At 39.6% G+C, this 5,437-nt stretch overlaps 1 long non-coding RNA gene and 1 other non-coding gene across 2 annotated transcripts; both read right to left on the bottom strand.

Annotated features, from left to right (window-relative positions):
• Positions 1-568: 568 nt before the first annotated feature.
• LOC121866863 lies at positions 569-4,845 on the bottom strand. Its single transcript, XR_006089040.1, has 2 exons — positions 4,716-4,845; positions 569-1,549 (listed from the first exon to the last, which is right to left on the bottom strand). It is a non-coding gene; the product is annotated as an uncharacterized LOC121866863 (long non-coding RNA).
• Positions 3,514-3,588, bottom strand: Trnaa-cgc. Its single transcript has one exon. It is a non-coding gene; the product is annotated as a tRNA-Ala (tRNA).
• Positions 4,846-5,437: the final 592 nt, after the last annotated feature.

The following is a 5,437-nucleotide window of genomic DNA, read 5'->3' as shown; positions in this document are numbered from 1 at the left end:
GATAACAAGCATTGCATTGACTGGGATAATGCCTCCTCAATATTACCATGTAATTCAATTGATAGTAGGAACATCATAGAATCTAGTCTTATTAAACATACTGAAGCATTCAACATGAATTTGAGTAACGGCATGTACAAGCTGGACAATTTTGTAATTAAGAAGATTTGTGACCAGGTGAGAAGGCCGGGCCACCTGACCATCTGACCTGACCACCAACCGTTGTGTGCTAGTTAAAGATTAATAGGGTCATTACCTAATACCTGACCATTGTGGACCTGGTCTCACCCTTCTCTGTATACATACACCTTGATTTGTATTTCTTTCTCTAGTCACTGAAATATTATCTATCCTTTTGGAATAGAAATCACAATTTCTTAAAAATTTTAACGCAGTTTATATCCGTAAAAAAAATCAGCATGTTTTACCCTCTTGAAGAATACTAGATGGCCCATTTTTGAATATACAACATCATGGTAATATAACTAGCCTTAAAATTTTTATATTGTATTAATTAGTTGTTCTTTAGCCTCTAGCACTGCATATGATTTTGAGAGAGAACTAGCTAACTGATGGTCCAGAGGGTTGAGTGACTAAGCTTGGTCCTGTTACCGCCTGAGTGATGACGGAAAATTGGGTTTTTCATTTATTTGTTGGAATAATAATAATACAGACATTTGAGGGGGAAAAAATCATAGGGACCGAGGAATGATTAGGAAAATAACAAAACGGGATGTAACGGAGAATGGAAAGAGAAATTGTTAGGCAAGAAATGAGACCTAGGAAAAATTGTATAACAGGGTAAGAGGATTACAAAATAGGGTTATACAGGAGGAAGTTAGATATATGGATAAGAAAGACTGAGGAAATGAAAATCTGAAGAGGATAAATCTGGGACAAGAAGAAATGTGAGGGAGAGACTTAATTCTCTGGCGCTCTACCTCGGTAACAAGCCTGAATCTGTCTGCTTCTTGGTTGACATGAAAGCTATGACGATATGTCGTGTTTCTGGGAAGGCCGGTGTAAATTTGACTCACGCACAGGAAAATATAATCCACTTTTATATACTGTATTACCTTAAAAATTTTATGTTTCTATTTTCACAGCTTAACTTTTCAAAAATGAAACCTTTGGTATATTTTTTGTCTTTGTAATTTAAGAGCTAGAATGAATATACTGCAGTAACACACACACAAAGAACAGTTCTATCAGGATTATTGTCGAACACTTTGTCTTCTTTCATTGATATGATCTCATTCACCCCTTTCCCAGAACTTGCATAACATCACGTTCTTTTCCTTTGTCCTCTCATAGTTCTACAGTGTTCTCAGACACTGTCTAGATGGTCGACTGCACACTATTATGTCCCTTGCTAGTCAGTGCTGAGCTTGTGTTGTTGCTGGCGTCACTTGATCTTGTGATTTAGAGAGGAACACAGACAGAAGGCAAACACCATCGAGAGAAGTTCAAAGAGGCCCACACCTATGCCGATCCCCATGAGCAGGTTGACGTGGTTCTCCACCCACTGCATCAGTCTACCGTAGCAACCCTGCAACAATGAAAAAGTTTTAGACACTCGGAGAAAATACGCTTCTTTGACAGGTACTAGTATAAATTAAATTGGAAGATTAACTTGCTTCACACACACACTGATAAATTTATTTAAAAGATAAACATAAATTTAAGGAGGAGACTAACTTATTCAGTAGACAATCAAGCAAATAATAAGATAAATTATTTAGCAGATGCTCATTTATAAAAGTGCATACACATTATAGAAATTACTAATGGACATCCCTAACCTACCGAGCCATTAACGTATAAAACCACTCAAAGTTTGGACGCCCCAGAACCAACTACTGTACCACAACACAGAAAAACTTATTTTCTTTTTTAAGCCAAAGAATCATTCTTCTTTTTCTCCTTTATATCACAAATAGTTTTATCCACTAAACTAAACCTTTTCTTTTATAATTCTAGTATGTCAATATTAAGTTTAATACTGTATAAAAATCATAGTGTAAGCACTTAGAGAGGGGCAGCTAATGTACTTAATATTATAAATATGTCTTGTGATTAAAATTTGATGCTATATTTCAACTTGGCAGTGAATTTAGACTAAAAAAAATCACACTGATCTTTCCCTCACACTTCTGTCTATTTTTCACCTATAAAACAAATGGTTTCATGAAGATGTTGATTGTAAAGGGTTCACTCTGCTAAAACCATGCAATATGCATCTGGTCGTGTGTATGTCTCATGCCACAAACCAACTGTGCGGCAGAAGAGGTTCAACACATCGTGCTCTACATACACAGTTCACACCTGGAAAGTCCTAGACATTCTATTTAGGAATTCTAGGCCAGGGAATTCATGGAATTCTAGAAACAGTTATTGAAAGTTGTGGAAATATTATGATACACTTTAAGAAAAACAAAATAGATCTTCTCTCTGTGTTGTTTGGTTATTGAGAATGCCTTCGTGAACATCTTGGTCACATAACCTCATTTTAGTAAGCTATTTTCACCTGATAGGTTGTTTTAGTTTGGTCACATTTGTCACCATGGAAATGCCAGACATATTACCATGTGTTCCGGCAAAAGAGGTCATAACATAGATTTGGTTAAAATTTCACATTAAGGAGGAAACTCCTTTCTTTGTTGGTTAAGGATCTGGGTTCATAATTTTAAAATTCCTGTAATTAGTGTTAATTAATGATCCTTCCAATAATTAAATACATTAATAATATTTAAAGCATCATTTAGTCTGCATCTCCTCAGTGTGGCAGTCACTGTATTGTATAAAATGCTCATGATTTATACATCTTCATTAAACTGTGTCTTTCAGTTTTACGAGATGGTATAGATCACAATGTTGTTGCAAATGAACCACAATAAATATATGTAAGTATTGTATGACTTTTTAAATATAACCCACTTGTAAAAATTCCTTAAAATAGTCCCTGGATGGAGTGAGGGAGTGTACAAGCTGACGTCCCCCCCCCCCAACACCTGTCACGGATCAGCAGGTGTTCAGTCCTCGCAACACCTGCTGCTGGACATGCATGCTGCCTCCAGTGACCAGTGAGGGAGGGTATTGATGTGCATGTCTGTGTGGACCTCACTGCAAGCACCACCAGGCAAAGCATTCACTCGAAAAGCACAGTCACCACTCCTCACGCACCCTACAACCTGATACACAGTCACATATAAGCACTGTTATGCTCATACACAATAATGGTTGCCCCTCGTGTAACGAGGATGGCCGCCCCAAGGGCCACCTCGGCGTGAATTTGTTTAAGGTGCAGAACCTGTTGCTAACACAACAACCACACCCTGAATTAACGAGCTGCATGACCTAGTGTCAAGGAACAGTCCGAGAAGACCAGACAACTCACCAACTGTACTGGCTAACCATTATCCCAGAATACGATTCACAAATTGATTAACATCCAGGTTCCAAATTACTGCTAGGTAGACAGAGGCAAATGGCGTAAAGAAACTTGCCCATAGTTTCACCCTGCCCGGGGATCGAACCCGGGTCCGCTCGCTTGCGAGGCGAGCATGCTGACCATTACACCACAGGTCACCATTGACACGCATATACGCGCACACACACACACACATGCACAGATAATTGCAATAAGGTATATCGTCATGCACTTCAGATCAATACATGCAAGTGACCAGAAACACACATTAACTTCCTTGTTCTTTCCGACATGACAGGAAGTTTTGGATCATCTCACTCCCAAGCATAAAAAAATATCATCTATTGTTTTTGTCATAACGAGCAATGGGTTTAAACAATTGTATAACCAAACACACAGTCTGGTCGTGGACAGGTTCAATACTATCTGTGAGTGATAAAAGAAGCCCAAATGCTGTCTTGCTGGGGGAGGGGGATGGGGATTTGAATGAGAGGGGTATTTCAGAGCTGGGAGAGTTGAAGGGGTGTGAAGGGGGGGAGACACGGCAGTGGTCTAGAAAACACTCACTGCATGTATATGTGACAAACCCTTGGAAATCAGATAAGTGTGTACAAAAGTAACATCTCTTGACCAAACTGATTAAGATAAGGAGAAAGTCTAAAGAGGTTCTAACCCTACTAGGTCCCAATACTAGTGGTTTTCAGTGTTTATAATTAAATTGGGTTAAGTTGTAATCTATTAAAAGTTGGGATTATTTAACTTGCTGTCAATGGTTTACCATTTAGCGCTGAAGAAATTTTTTTTTTTTAAATATAACTTCAACGTATGGTAAACATAATAACTGGACATCACAAGAGACACTAGCTAACATAGCCTCAAATTACAGTAAATTAAAAAGGTCATTTCAACACAACCTAAAATATTAGATTAACTAAATAATTTCTAAGCAAATTGTCACTAAAAATATTGTTTCAACCCTCTACATCACAAAAGAACTATAACTAAACTAAATCCTTTCAAGCTAATTGTTACAGCATTAAAAAAAAAAAATAGTTGTTTCAACCCTCTACATAAGATATACAGCTAAACTAGGTAACTTCCAAGCAAATTGTCACTTCAAATCTTTAATAATAATAATAAAAAGGAAACCGGATCAACAAGCAGAAGTCAGCGGGCTGGAGGGTGGGTGTGTGTGTGCAGGGCGAGGGATGGGAGGGAGGGAGGGAGGGAGGGAGGGGGGGAAGAGCAGTTCATGCTATATGTTAAATTAATCGTTTGCCCTTACTTCATGGCCTTGCTAACGGCTCTACACATATAAAACGAGTGTGTGATGAGGATTAGCTGCAGTGTGCCCAGACAGATGGCCACAGACAACATGGGTGACAGGTAGTAGAAGGTGTTCTCCTGCAACCTGCCTGCTGACACTAGCGTAGCTAGGGGGGGGGCGGTCCGCCCCGGGCGGCACTTTTGGGGGGCGGCACTTTTGGGTCTGCTCATCACCCATATCTGCAGCTACTGGAGACGTTAATCCATCCCTTTGTATCGGCGGCAAGTTAATCCTTGTCGTGTCTGACCTAACACCTGACCCACATCATCACGGCCACGTCATGAGCTACACCCTTGCTATGAGGCCCCCCGCCACACACACAACCTGTAACCTGTTGAGGATTAAGGAAACAACTTCAAACAAGTACGCCAGTGAGCTCATGTGGTGTGGGTCAGGTGTTAGGTCAGACACGACGAGGATTAACTTAACGCCGATACAAAGGGAAGGATTAACGTCTCCAGTAGCTGCAAAACCATGCAGTCTCGGGTCATATCAGTTCATGTACAGCCGACCAATCCACCAGTTACAAGCAATTCACTTCAGTTCTGCACAAGTCTCCATCGTGACAAGACGAGGGGAGGCTAGACGACTTTTAAGTTCTCTTGTGTTTTCGATCCAGTTATTTACTTCGTTGGAAGACATAATACTATAAGGTAAGAAATATTAAAGTATTGGTTAAA

Source organism: Homarus americanus, unplaced genomic scaffold (genome assembly GCF_018991925.1).
Source record: "Homarus americanus isolate GMGI-L3 unplaced genomic scaffold, GMGI_Hamer_2.0 scaffold38561, whole genome shotgun sequence".
In the NCBI taxonomy this organism is placed as follows: Eukaryota; Metazoa; Arthropoda; class Malacostraca; order Decapoda; family Nephropidae; genus Homarus; species Homarus americanus.
Note: the sequence above shows the minus strand (reverse complement) of the source record. Positions and strands in the feature narration are given on the sequence as shown.